The sequence below is a fragment of a genome, unplaced genomic scaffold (assembly GCF_019419815.1).
Source record: "Pyrus x bretschneideri cultivar Hongxiangsu unplaced genomic scaffold, Pyrus_bretschneideri_v1 Contig81, whole genome shotgun sequence".
NCBI lineage: Eukaryota > Viridiplantae > Streptophyta > Magnoliopsida > Rosales > Rosaceae > Pyrus > Pyrus x bretschneideri.
Window position 1 is genome coordinate 351,994 of NW_025999822.1, and position 15,258 is coordinate 367,251.

General features: G+C 36.2%; 1 long non-coding RNA gene across 1 annotated transcript; it reads left to right on the plus strand.

Annotated features, from left to right (window-relative positions):
- Positions 1-6,862: 6,862 nt before the first annotated feature.
- On the plus strand, positions 6,863-14,904 carry LOC125473278. Its single transcript, XR_007255149.1, has 2 exons — positions 6,863-7,129; positions 12,545-14,904. It is a non-coding gene; the product is annotated as an uncharacterized LOC125473278 (long non-coding RNA).
- The last annotated feature ends 354 nt before the right edge of the window (positions 14,905-15,258 follow it).

Sequence of the window (15,258 nt, forward strand, 5' to 3'; positions counted from 1 at the left end):
CCAATGTTAACATAATGGTTAATAGTTCCCCACCGCTGGATTAGTGATCTATCATCTCGCCCTCTTTCAAATGTCTTGTACTTCATGCAATACTTAACCATTCGACCCCAATATGTAGTTTTTCGTTGGTCATTTCCATGCACAACATCGATGCTAGTTGCAAGCCAAGCTTGTATAAGAAGAATATCTTCTACAGTGAAACTCTCTCCTCGTTTTTTCTCAAGAAAATTAATAAAAAAAGTTTTAAAACTTCAAACTTTAACCAAAAACCATAAAATAAGTTTATTTAATGATTACGACAAAGCCTAATACTTAATCAGTCCAATCAACATGGCCCAGCAAAAATAACCTAACATGTTTCCAATTTTACCCCTGACGACTTCAATTTTTTTCTGTTTGTTATTTGTCCGTTAGTTTATTCATGCCATGAAACTATAATTTGGGAAGCATTTGAAAATCTCATAGCTGGATCATTTAAGAGAGGAGAAAGATAACAACTGCTAAAATTGCCGCCGATTGGAACCAACCCATGTATGCAATTAAAGCCCTTCAACTCCTTCAGCATTGCCTTCATGATGAGCGGCGCATTCTCGATCCTCTTCTTATGCAGCTTCCTCGAATTCCGCACCCGACCCGTTTACCCATTTAATCAGGAAGTGGGATGCCGAAGTGGGTTGCTCCGTTTCAAAGAGAAGCACAAGCAGCTGTAGTTCTGCAACAAATTCGCTGCAAATCAGAATGCGGGGAGACAAAACTGGAGCATGTTAGCATGTTGGGTGAAAGGGTGGACTTGGATTACTGATAATTTGGATAATTTGTATTCGTGCCCGTGTGGGTTGAGCTGTTTGTGGACTAAATCTTATGTTCTTGTTAACAAGCCTGATGCTTTTCCGTTTGAGAGCACTACACCTCCCCTTCAGGTACTCCATTTTGTTTTCTTAAGGTTATGCAGTAGGTTTCGTATTATTCGTGTTATATATGTGCGCGCGCATTTCTACATGTTCATGGTTAGCTAGTTTTTACTCGGATCATGATTATTGGTACAATGTGGTTAAATCTCGAAGGAATTTCTTCCTTGGTACTCATTTATGGAGCAAGCATATGGAATGTTAAACAGAAATATAGTATACGGTGGCAGATCTAGGAAATTTTGCGTGAAGTCGAAATGATGCCCCAATTTTTCGCCTTAGGAAAGTTGCTTCTTTGAGCTGTTTTTTACCGAACATTTTGGGGGAAATTATTGAGAAACACACAAGCAATGAAAAGGAAAATACCCAAAATGTCAAATGTCTCAAATTTATAACAAAACTAGTACAGAATACGCACGAAGCATTAGTTTTTCATTTTTTTTAAATGAGAAGTATAGAATTATATTTGCGCTTGAGGTAACGAGTTTGTTGCGGGAATATTTTTGTATCCTTTGAACCCCCTTTTTCTTAGGCTTGATTACATTATCTACTCTTTACTTACCAAATGTATTACTCGTTAAACCAAGCCAAACAACAACTGAGGCATATTTACTCATGAAAAAGTTTCTTGGTTTCGACTTTGTGTGGCTCAAGGAAGGGATTGGAAAATGTGCAGCAGCTGCATAATTAAATTGAGGAGAGAGAGCGACTGATTTCTTGCCTTCTCCAATTCCTTCCTTATGGGATTTGTCTTGGTATTCTGCAAGGAAAGCTGAGATGGAAGTTATCAGGTCCGAATTGCTCGATAGGGAAGAAGTCAAAAGTTTTGGGATGAGAAAATGAATGCAGAGAAAACCCGTGGTCTTGAGGTGGAGAAGGCTTATCTTGCTGTCCTTAGTGATTTGGAACAGGAGAAGATTATCCAAGAAAAGAATGTTGCAGAGATTTAAAGGAGAGGTCAGCTATGGACTGCCAGAGGCAATTACTTCTGAGTCTCAAGGAAGAGGTCAATAAGATGTCCGAAAAGCTTGCATATGAGAGTGTTCAGTTTCATAAATAGTGCTATTTCGGTTTCATAAGTAGTGCTCAGTTTCATAAATAGTGTTGGTTTAGTTTCATAAATAGTCTTAGTTGCATTTGATTTGTAAATCCATGAAATTATATTCGCAATTTGATTTCATTCAATTAACGCGTTATAATACTATATTTGTTATATATAAATTATACTATATATTATCTGTATTATTCCGGTTCAGTTTCATAAATAGTCAATTTCAGAAATAGTGTACATGTGTTCAATTTCATAAATAGTGTACTCGTACTCAGTTTCATAAATAGTCAGTTTTATAAATAGTGTAGTTAGTTTCAGAAATAGTGTAGTCAGTTATAGAATTTGTGTACGCGTGTTTAGTTAGTGTACCCAATGTTTAGTTTTATAAATAGTCAGTTTCAGAAATAGTGTACTTGTGTTCAGTTTCATAAATAGTCAGTTTTATAAATAGTATAGTTAGTTTTAGAAATAGTGTAATCAATTCTAGAAATTGTGTACCCGTGTTTAGTTAATGTACCCATGTTTAGTTTTTCAGAAATAGTGTACTCATGTTTAGTTTCATAAATAGTCAATTTCAAAAATAGTGTTCTCGTGTTCAGTTTCATAAATAGTTAGTGTACCCATGTTCTATACGTCTTTTTTCTTCTTCCGCATTCTATATTTTCATTCTCTTTTACCTTATTCAATCTAAAAATTAGAGTTCTTCTCCTGCATTCTATACTTTCATTCTTTATAACTTTATTCAATCTAAAAATCAGAAATAAAACCATAAAAGTCATTTCCCGATTAAAATAGAGAAAACCAAACCATCTTCCTATTCAAACAAACGTGACAAACGCATTATTTTCTGTTACAAGTGTGTATTTGCCATGTCGCACTAATTCATAAAAAAAATATCTATCGAGAGTGCACACCAACAAACAACTAGCATACTTACCATTCCCTATCAAAGCACCTAACCTTCTCTTTCTCTAGGTGAGTCTAAAAACAGACAGGAATAATGGGCAGCAGATCTTGGAAGCTCCACTATTCTTTTTCTAGGTATAATTTTAAATGTTTTTTAAACAATTAAGAAAAAATAAAAAGACAATCGTCCATCTTCTCTTACTAAAAATCTGGTTGTCTCCTCCGTGATCCCCAATTCCATTGCACCCACTACACAATGGCATCACAGACACACTCGGCAAAGCGGCATTACTGAAAATCTGGTTGTCTCCTCTGAGCCTGCCGAATATGCAGGACCTCATTGTGGCTGCGAACCGTTTGACCGGCGAAATACCCAAGCCTTTTTCGATTTTCCCCGTAACGCTTTCGCTCAAAACCCGGGTCTATGCGGGTCGTGCAGAGCTGTAAGGGTTCATCAAACGACCCGACCCAACCCAGATCTGACGCAGCCATTGCATCTCCTGTAATGCCTGCTGCTAAACCAACCATCATAGCACGTCGCCGAGTTCATTGCCTGCGAACGCCGTACAAATCGGGAAATCCTCACTGAAGTGGTAGCGCGAAAATGAGAAGATCGTGTACTGGTCGAGCCCCTACTCGGCCAACCCATGTTCGAGCGGGGTCGGATGGTGTCCTTCGAAGGAGTGAAGCGTTTCAAGCTCAAGGACTTGCTCAGAGCCTCCGTGGAGATGTTGGGGAAATGCGGGTTCGGGATGGCGTACAAGGCGGTTCTTTACGATGGCAATGTGGTGGCGGTTAAGAGGCTCAATGATGCTCAGATTGGCGGGAAGACTCAGTTCGAGCAGCACATGGCGGTGCTGGGGCGACTCAGCCATCCCAACATTGTGAGCTTGAGGGCTTATTACTTCGCCAGGGAGGAGAAATTGTTGGTGTATGATTACATGCCCAATGGCTGCCTGTTCCGGTCACATAATTTCTAACGGAATTGGCTGACGGAATTGGTTTTCCATCAGGGGCAAGAGTTGGACATTTACTTATTTTCGTATTGGGCTTTTAACTCAGCCCATGTATGTTCAACATTTGTGGGGCCTCATATAAATTAGTTTTGTCTATGATTAAATATGAAGCTCTTTTGGTTAAATAATAGTTTATGGTGGTTTTTTGTTAAATTAAACTTAGCACAAGCCCTTTTCATTAAAACTCATTTTTCTGGTTCTCAACAGGAATTTGGAATGAATTGGCAGGTAAGACTTTCTTGCATAGGAAATGGATGCCTCATGGTGACATTATTGTTTGGGGATTAAGAGCTAGTGTAATGAAGTAGGCTCTTTTGGCCAAGTTAGGGTGGAGAATTCATCCTAAGGAGACTGGTCTTTGGTCTCAAATTTATCAAGTCAAGTATTTGAAAGGTTCTTCCATTTTAAACCTCAAAATTCATCAAAGAACCGAATGTTCTTTTATTTGGAAAGAGATTCTGTATGGAGCTAATCTTCTTAAAAATGCCTGATTTGCAGAATGCTAATGGTGAGAGAGTGAAGTTTTGGAAGGATATATGGGTTTTGAATGTCCCTCTAATTGGCTAATGTCTCCAATGGTGACTGTGTTGTCTCAGAGTTTTTAAATAATGGTTGGTGGAATTTTAATAACTCAGATATATGTTGCCAGAGGATATGGTTAAAAAAATTATGTGTTAGTCTGCTAGTACTACTGGTGCAGGTGTGGATAAAATTATTTGGGTATGTGCTTTTAATGGAGTTTCCACGGTCAAGTCAACTTATAACATTTTTCTTAACGGAGGGGATTGGTCTGATACTTCTTGTGGATTCTATATGGAAAATTAATGTTCGACCTAAGCTAAAAGTTTTTCTTTGGTTGATGAGTAAAGGGAAATTACTTTATCTTTGAGCAGTGAGTTAGAAGAAATTTAATTTCTAATCTTTCTTGTAATACTTTATATTTTCAAAGGTTGTCCCATACCTATGTGTATTTGGAAAGTTATGAGAGTTTCAAGAAAACCGAGGAAAGCCCAGAATCTTGATTTTAAGGACTGTATGTTGGCATATTTGGAAATGGAGAAGCAGATTTTTTATGTCAAATTTTTCACGCCGGTTGATCCAAAAAAGCGATCATTGTGTTTGGACCTAAAATTACACCATCGGCCCGTGCAATCGAGGCCGTTGAGTAAGCATGATTCTAGACCGTCGGATAAGAAAGTTAAGATAATTTTGTTTTGAGATAATGTTATGGTTTTTAATCATAATAATTATCTTTTAATAAGTTATCTCAAATTTTCTTATACAAAATAAATGGGATAAAAATCATAGTCCCAATGTAGAAGCAAGTAGAACAATCCGATTTAATTTGGATTTGTTAGCAGTGTACCATGTGGATTAGAGCAACTCGGCTTGGGATCTTATCACATGGCATAGTATGGATCTGCAAATTTTGGATAATGGTGAATAGAAAGCCTAAGTAGGTTAGGTTGATTGACAAGTAGTCAGAAATGAATTTTAAATGGTTTGAAATTCATTAAATGGGATCAGGATGTATGGATGAGTGATAGAATTATGATAAGAAAAGAAAGCCTAGCTAGGCTAGGTTTTTAATTACGATGGGATAAGTCAAGATGGGCTTTTATCTTGTTTGGAAAGCCAACCATTTGGATGAAAGGTTTCAGACTTTAGAGGAACATGGAAATAGTGACGTGATGCAGCAGGAGGTTTACCATGCATGAAGAGATAAAAGATTATGATGGTGGGACCGAATATCCTTGGCAGGATGCTAAGAGTTTTAGTCAAATGACAACACTTGCAAGACTTGGAGATAAAATCACAGTATATCAGGTTGCTGCAAATGAACACGTGGCTTCAGTTTGCGTGAGATGGTATGACTAAAGCATGGGCTTTGGCCTGCGTAACGTAAATTTCTTTATGAGTTTGAAAACGATTGGATTTTGTAACAGGTATCCAACAAGTGTCAGCCGCCAAAGCCAGTATATCAGTACTATAAATAAAAGGCAACGTGGACCTTCAATTCAACATACAATTGTCCTGCGTAAAACCTTTCAAACATCTTGAGATTTTTTTATTTTCTTTTTTCCGCCAACACATCTTCAGTTTGGATAAACAGCATTGTGAAGGCAACTGACAAACATCTTCAGTTTGGATAAACAGCACTGTTGCCGTAGAATCAGCCGTTCCCGAAGCACCTTCAATTTGGATAAACAGCACTGCGTCGAGATCGACTGGTTATCTATCCAAGTCTCGGTCGAGAAGGATTTTCGAATCTTTATTGGCAGAGGTCATCTCATTAGCCTTCTCGGCGAAGTGAGGTGTTATCAGGTTACTACATTCAGCATCCTGAGAGCTGAATTTGATATTGAACTTCGCAGAACTAGTAGCCTTGTCTTCAGGCTCGAGAATCCAAAGGCCGAGATTTGTTCCTTCCTCGGCCGCAGTCACAAGATAAAGAAGTCAGCAACGCTCTCAACGCAACATCAACAAATTTTACTCGTCGGCCGAGCTTGGCCGACGAGTTGGCACGCCCTGCATTCAACCGAAGGACTTAGTTAGCTTATTAGTTATTCGGCCTGCGCGCCGCGTAGGCTTTGTAATTTTTAGGGTCAACACATTGTAAGAGATGTGGCTGAATGGATGAAGGCTTTTGTAAATTCTTTCGTTAAACATGTGATGTGATATCCCGTCCCCAAAATTTTTATTTTATTTTATTCTTGACGTATTTCGAAGGTTTGATTGGAACTAGTTCTTTATTTCTCCAAATTTAAGAAAACGAAGTGAGGGGTACTTTAGTCATTTCCAATTTTCTCGACCGTTTTGGTCAACTCTTGAATTGGTTAGGTAGAGTTTGATTCCATGAGCGCGTAGGCGTAAACAGATCTTATTTCCGAGTCCGAACGGAGAAGTTAGAGTCGTTTGAAGTTGGTGGCATTTTGGTAATATTACCAAAATGCTATAAATGGGGGGGGATTTCAGAAAATGGGAAATGGAAACCGCCCAAAACCGTTTTAGGGGAAAATTTGACCCATAAACCCACCAAACTTGACCCGCTTGTATCTTTTTCATCCGAACTCCGTTTTGGATGATCTTGGTGTCCCTGGAAAGCTCTTGCCGAGCTCTACATCTCTGTGATTTTAGATTTCCCCATTTCCTTTCCATCTTTGCAGCTCGAGGTCGCAAAGTCCACGACTTTTCCGGCGGTTTTATCATTTTTCCGGCGATTCCGGCAACGATTTCCTTCGAGTGAGGTATGAAACTTCATCTACTCTTCATAATCTTCAAGTTGGTATGCTTAGTTGGTGCTTTTGTATTCATTTTGGAGTTGGGTGTTTAGAACACCTAGAAATTCGGTTTTCTCCGGTGAAATTGGACGGTTTCCGGTTAGAATTTATCGTCGGCCTAGTTGTGAAAAGTGTTTCCCTTGTTGAACTCTAGCTACCATGTAAATTTGAGCCAATCTAGTTAATGTTGAAATTCGGGGTTTGTAAACCCTCCACCTTGACTTCCACCGCGTGTGGAGGTGCGTAGGATCGTTCACGAGTGTTGTCTAGGTTTCAAATACCTTCTAGTGATCATGTGAACCTAGGTCTAACTTGGTTGCCAAAGATTCAATTGTTGGGTGTGGTGATCAATTTGGACCGCCACTTGTTTGTGTGATTGACGACAATTCGACCATTGGATCATAATGAAACTTTAGTATGTTATCCTCGAAGCATAATGTGGACTTTAGGAAGTTATGGATCATAAATTTGATTTGCGGATTGTTGTGGACCCCATCGTTGACCGAGAGTTGAATTGTGGTCAACATGTCTCGGAACGTTCTAAATAATAAAATTAGTACTAGGGGAGACTTAAGTGAAGTCTAATGGGTCTACATTGGTTAGAGAATGACTTGAACATATGTGGTATGGTTATTATCTTGATTTCTTATATTGATATCATCTGTGAATTTTACTTGGTCTTATAATGTGATTCTATTGAAATGTGATTATATATATTTATATATATTTAGCCATAGACCTATGTTTATCAAACATGATTTGGCTTATGTACTGATGATGATCGTGATATGTGAATTGACGTGCATATTCGAAAGGTGTTTGATTTACATAGATGGTATGTTATGATGAAATGTGAGTGAATTTAAGATATGTGAATATGAAATGGTTTTATAATCATTTTTCCTATAAATTGTTAATTTTCATATTTAGCCAATCATATAGTTATATGAAGTGGGATTCGACGTGCATATTGGAAATATGGTTTGTTTTGTATGATTGGCTTGATATGATGTGGTGAGGGCTAGTGGTGGACCGTTAACCCATTGTCATGGGGTTTGTTGTTTTGAAACATGTGTCAATGCTCGTTTCATTATTTCATCTCTTGTTTCGTTGAGCCTTTATAACTTGAGTAACTTGATTCATGTGTTGTTTCATTGATTGGTGGTTATGCAATTTACTCCGCGATTTCGTTGAGTAGTGGTCCGGAATCGTATCATGGTTTGGATTCCGTTGAGTGATGGTCCGGAATCCTTCCTACTCCACTCTGCGATTCCGTTGAGTGATGGTCCGGAATCGTATCTTGGTTTGGGTTCCGTTGAGTGATGGTCCGGAATCCCTCTTACTCCGCGATCCCGTTGAGTGATGGTCCGGGATTGTATCCACCTTAGTTCATTGAGTTTAGTTTGAGATGGTTGCAAAGGTGTAGGCTTTGGATGAACTGTGTCGCCCTACTTCTACTTTCATTGTGTGTATGTGAATATGATTGTGTGTATGTGAATATGGATGTGAGATGTTATGGTTGTTTGAAATGAACTTTTGGATGTTTGGGTGACTTCCTCGGAGTTTTCAAAAGTTTGGTATTGATTTCTTATGAAAGATTTATATTCAAGGTTTATAAATTATGATTGACGGCTGGTTTTATTATCGTATCACATGCTTATTTTATTGTCCCTCACCCGAGCCTCTCCGCTTATCTGATTGCCTGAATTACCAGTGCACCAATTCTATAATATTGGCATTGACTTTACATATGACAGGTTTGGGTAGATTATGAGAAACCGCTTGATATTTTGGTTCTGTTGAGTGGTCCGGAACCCAATGTTGTTGGATTCCGTTGAGTGGTCCGGAATCCTTGCTCTTGTTCATTCCGTAAGGCGATTTAGAATCCTAAATTCGAGTAGATGGGAATTACCCACAATAGATATTGTGAAAATAAATTAGAATTACCATGTTATTATTCTTAACCCAAATTGGGAATTATGTAGAGTTCTTTAATTAAATTCGTGAAATGATATGTTATCTCATTGATTGATTAACGTAATTAAATGTAAATATTGTACTTCGTAATTCCTTGATGTGTTACAAGCTATGTATTGAAATATAATGTTGGAAGTATAGTGATTAGTAAGATGAAGTGAAATGTGATGTGACTAGTGTATTGGAAATAGTTGTGACATGTGATTGAAATGCATATTGAATTGCTTGAGAGATGTGAGGTCAAGTAATTGGCCGATAACCCATTGTGATGTGGATTTGTCACTCGATATTGTTTCGTTTCGTTGAGTTTTTGGGAATTGAGTAGCTTGAATCATGTCATGTTCCTTCGAGCCGTTGTTATGTTTCTTGGACTTTCGTTAAATTCGGTTGGGTGGACTGGAGCTGAGTTCTGTTTGGATTCCGTGGAGTGATGGTCCGGAATCCCCTTTGATGCCTTGGTTCCGTTGGGTGGTCCAAAATTTCCCTTTTTCCAAGGATGTAGTCTTCAACTGAATTGTGTTGCTCTAGACTTACGCTTCGACTTGTTGTATGTGTTGTTGATGATGTGATGGTTGACATTATTGATTGATGTGATTATGGAATGAAGTTGAATATGAGTGGGGTTATCATGAGTATTTTAGTTGATTAATACTTCTAGAGATTAATGTGTACTTTGTTAATTCTTAACTATGTTACATACTATGAAATGCAATTTTATGTGGAAAACGTGATGAATTATGTGATGGTTGGAGTGGAAAAGGAAATCGTCATGTGGGATTGATATGTTGGATACCATGGTTATGGTTATGACTAGACTTGTTGATAAATGTGGCAAGAGAATGGTATTGTACATCGTTGGTTCTTGAAATGATATATGTTGTGAATTGCGGTATCATGTTGTGACATAATGGTCTATATAGTGTTGGAGGGGAAATCATGATTTTCAGATGGGTTGTTATGTAACCTTGTGTCTAGCATTTTCATGCTTGTCAAGTTCTATTGATTGAATGAGAAATGTTATACCTTTCGACTTAATCGGACTGTGTTATATGTCCATTATTGTGTATGACGAACTACGAATGGCTTGATCCCTGTTTAGGGTATGTAGGCAGTCTAACGGGGAGGTTAGATGCAGCCATAAAGCATACGAAAATAACTATGTGGTTCGATTATTGGGTTGTGCTTGGCCATATCCCGGAGGTGGGATATGATAGATACGGATTTTTGGTGTCGTCACGTGTCAATTCTGGACGTATGTCGGGATTGGGGCGTGACATGTGAAGAGACAAATTGCACTTTCTTAGTATCTTCCTAATGTAGGTTGTTGTAAGCTAAACGTGGATGGATCATAATGCCTTTGGTTAGGAGGCTTTGTTGTTCATTTGGAGCAAGGACGGGTTTGTGATGTTGAACTATGGAGTTTATACTTTGGTTTACAACTTGCTTTTGATAAGTGTTACTGATCTTAGCATTGAGATGGATTCCAAGGCTATTGTTATGTTGTTGAAGCAAACCAAAGTTGATAATTTTCATTCTCTGGACACAGTTATGCATATATAACTACAAATTAATGATGAGATAACTAAGAAGGTGTGAGTTGAAACACATTTACAAAGAGAAAAATATTGTGACGGATTAGTCGGGCTAACTGGAATTTTAATATGAATATTAGCAGTTTTGTATTTGATAAGCCTCCTATTTTCATTTTGGATTATATTCCCCGTTCTTGAAGAAAAAAAAAAAACTAACAAGAATCAAGAATTTGTTGTGAAATTGGGAATATGTGTGCAGAGGAACATAAAGTAACTAAGACAAAATATTTACGAGGTTCAGCAAATGTGCTTGCATCCTTAGGGCAGTAGTAGTATTTTCCCACATTATCTAAAATAATAGGAGTACAAAGATAACATTCACTATTTTTCTCTCATCTCTAGCCTTATAGCTTACTGTTATATTTCTCTTTTTTTTTCTTTTCTCTTTTCTCTCTCCTCTTTCATGTTCTCTTTTCCATTTCTTTTTTGTTGCTAGTGGCCTTGGCCTTCATTATATAGGCAAATGAATAGGTAATGACATCATTGCTTACACATGCATGATGCCATTGCTTGCATAGGCATGAAGTCATCTACTAAATCTTGATCTGTTTTGGATGTATCCCCTGATGGGTATCTCCCTCTAATTTCGAATTCTTTAATCTATTTGATTAAAAAGTTGATATAATCTAATACCATGCATGATAGTTGGAGCGTTTTCTTTTGAAGGCGGATCACATGCGCTCCAAATTTTAATGGGTCACATGTCTTTATTAAACAAATGTATTTCTAAGTGATATGAAGATGTAGCAATGAATGCTTGCTTTCTTGATTGTTGTAGGATCAATATGTTTGTATTTGTAAATACAAATCTTTTCTGAGAACGATTTGAATGTAGGCTAGAGAGATATTTAAATTTTGTTTGCCAAATAAGATCATGGCTATTAGCGAGTTCTTTGACTACAACAAGCACATTTCTATAATTTCTTGGAGATATAAATAGATAAACTTTACTTCATTCTTAAAACTCATATGTTGGTATTGTGCTTCATAGGAAATGTGACAATTGATTTAGTGTACCTTACTAGATACAGTGAGGCACATACTTCACTAAGATATGGTACTTCTGGATCAAATATCAACTCATCGTTTCCTTCACGAGAATCAATGATCTTTCATAGTGTCTAAATATTGGTTAATCATTTGAGTGTTCAACTCATAATTTTCAATCCATATGGTTCTTTAATGTCACAAACATTTTGATTGATAAGAACCGGGTTGGTATATGGTTTGATCTAAAGCTCAAGACAATATTCCTTTCAATACTTTATATTTTTCTAGACTCTTCAGGAGTCTTATCCTAATAGCAACTTTTGCAAGATATTTAGTATGTTGCCACAATATCATATTGATAGTACTCAATAAGGTAATTTATATCATCCATTGCTATTGAGTACATAATTTTTTCTTTACCCTTTCAGTACTTACTTTAAGAAATTTAAATCCTTTAGAGATTTCCTACACTTCATGACACATTCTCCTTTGGAATTTATACAAAGCAATTTGCTTCTATGTATACTTGAGGAATTTACTTATGGAAATACGCTTATGGTATTTCATAAGCCTTTGTATAATATATAGTTCTCCTCTGAAATGAACAAGTTTCACAATGAAAAATCATGTTTACAAGAGTTTATTAAAATTTTAGGTTTCAACTAGGAACCTTGTGTCATATCGTGTGAATGTACTTCACTATGTTGCAAATGCCTATATATAACCTTATGGGTTCAACATCAATTGACAACTTGTACTATAGGTCCATTTTTTAACTTTCTTATTAAATAGTAATAGAGTTGTCTCTCCCCATTTTGTCCAGTAATTTACCACAATTCCTGCACAAGCTTGTTTAGTTCCGGCTTGCATCAACATGTACTTTAAAGGAAGGATGTTCAGGAGGTGACCACCCTTTTCTTTGTGTCCCAATATTTTGATTTTGATGATTCTCTTCTTAGCCTTCAAATATGTTCAATAAGCACAAGATATAGCCTGTATAACCTGCATTGGCAAAATAGCCTTATGATTGAAAATTAAATTACATCTAGTTTTCCATATTTGCCAACAAGTACAAGCAATTTGGGCCATAATTTTTGCTTTCTCCTTTTTGTTTCTCATATCAGCACATAATAAAGTATTTAACCATTCCCCAAAAGTTGTAATCTCATTTTTATTCACCTTGTAATTAAGTTGTCCCCAGAACCAGATCTAATCCACTTATGGACAAAGCAGGAGCATGTGTTCAACGAACTCCTCCTGCTTATTGCAATAGGACATATTAGAGCGTTTGATAAGGGGTTTTTTTTTTTTTTTTTTTTAAGATTTACTCTTGCAGCAATAGCCCCTCTCATAACCCTCCAAGTGAAGTTTCAAATTTTGGGCGAGCCTCTAATTTTCAAATTAATTTCCATACTTGATTGCTTATCAGCAATTATGAAGAAGGATGGTGGGGTTTATTCTTGATTTCTTTGTCATGTAGCCATGATACCCCGACTTCACATTCTAATTTTCTTTTTATCCGTAGGCCAAAGGAATTGTTATAAGGTTTGAAAAAAAAAAAGATTAGCCGATCTTCGCTTTGGGTATTCCCAATTTGCAGCTCCTTTATCATCACCTGCTCATGGTCTGGAATTTGTGATCTTATTGATTCCTATTGCCACTCTCCCGTGTCTTGGCATATTATAGAATTCACTCTTTGGTTTATGTCAATTTCAGTATCTTCAATTGGGGTTGGATGTCCCATTGGTAGTGAAGGCAGCCACCAATCTTTCCATAATCTGATTGAATTACCATCCTTCACCTGCCAATTAGCACATTTCAATACCTCTCTTCTTTCCGTAATGCTTGCCCACGCCTATGATGCCCTGCTTCCTTTTTTAGCTTTCAAGAATGAGGTATTAGGAAACTATCTATCCTTCAGTACTTTGACACATAGCGATTCATGTTTATGAATTATACGCCAACATTGCTTTGCAAGCAAAGCTAAATTAAACTCCGGAAGATTCTGGGCCCATTCCACCTTGTTGTTTAGGTAAGTCAAAAGATTTCCAACTCACCCAATGAACTTTGTTTAGGTAAGTCAAGAGATTTCCAACTCACCCAATGAACTTTCCTTTCTTCATCTTTCTATTCCCACCAAAATTTGGCTAGCGTTGAATCAAAATCTCTACATAATTACAATGAGAACTTGAAACTATTCATCGAATACACTGGTACTGTTTGTGCTTCCTCTTTTACGAGAACCTCTCTTCCCGCTTGTGAGAGCAAAATTTGTTTCTAACTTTGAATTTTCCTCAACATCTTTTCTTTTATCTATATAGATAAATAAAGCGAGGGCCCCAAAATGGTGAAGCATTAAAAAATGTCAAGAATATCCCTGTGTTTCCTTTACAATCAAAATCCAAAAAATGAGGGCAAAAATGTAAAAAAGAACTTAACTTATCAGAAACTGTATTGGAAACAAAACATGGTAATTAAAATAAAAAAATCATGATAATTATCATCTAAAAGTTAGTAGTTATGGAGAGGAGAGAGAGATAAATAATAAAAAGGCAACAAAAAAATATTAAAAATAAAACAAATTAAAATAAATAGAAAAAAATTAGATAATCCAAACTAAAATGGCAAAACCATTTGGAAGTGAAGAGGATGAATGTGGTGTCATTTTTGAAACTGCTATGAGCATTTATCGTGTGGTTTTTTAAATAGATATCTATGGGAAAGCGCCTCAAAATTTTTTTGACTAGCCGGGTTTCTTTTTTAGTTATTCTTCTCTTTTATTCACCTTAATTTCTTGATGCATGATTTTTAATAAATATTTCATAGAATGTTTATGCTTCCATTTTGATTAGTACGGTTCTTGCTATATTTTAGATTATTAAACAAACAAAAAACAAATAAAAGTAAAGGGACGTGATGGGTAACTCCTCCATTTGAGGATGAGATATTAATATCTCACAAAATTATATTAAACAAAAAGAAACAAATAAAAGTAGGGGACGTGATGAATAACTCTTCCATTTTAGGATGAGATATTAAAGTCAGAGATAATTGTACTGAACATCATTTTAGGAGAGAAATATTAAAAAATTAAGTAAAAAAAAAAAAGCAACATAGTGAATAAGTGCTCTTCATTTTAGGAGAGAGAGATATTAAACAGAAAAATTAAAATTTGTTATATTGAAAAAAAAAGGGAAACGAAAAAACAAATAAAACAACAGGAATGTTGTGAATAACTTCTCCTCCATTTTAGAAGGAAATATTAATATCTAACAAAATTATATTAAAAACATCTAACAAAATTATATTAAACAAAAACAACGTAACTGCTATCCATTTTAGGAGACAGATATTAAACATAAAATTAAAATTTGTTTTATTGGAAAAAAAAGTTTAAAAAAAAAATAAATGAACAGGAACGTATCTCCTCCATTTTAGGAGGAGATATTCATATCTAACAAAATTATATTAAAATAATAATAATAATAATGTGGGAGAAAAGGGATAGAGGTTATCGTTAGTTAAAAAAAAAACGGT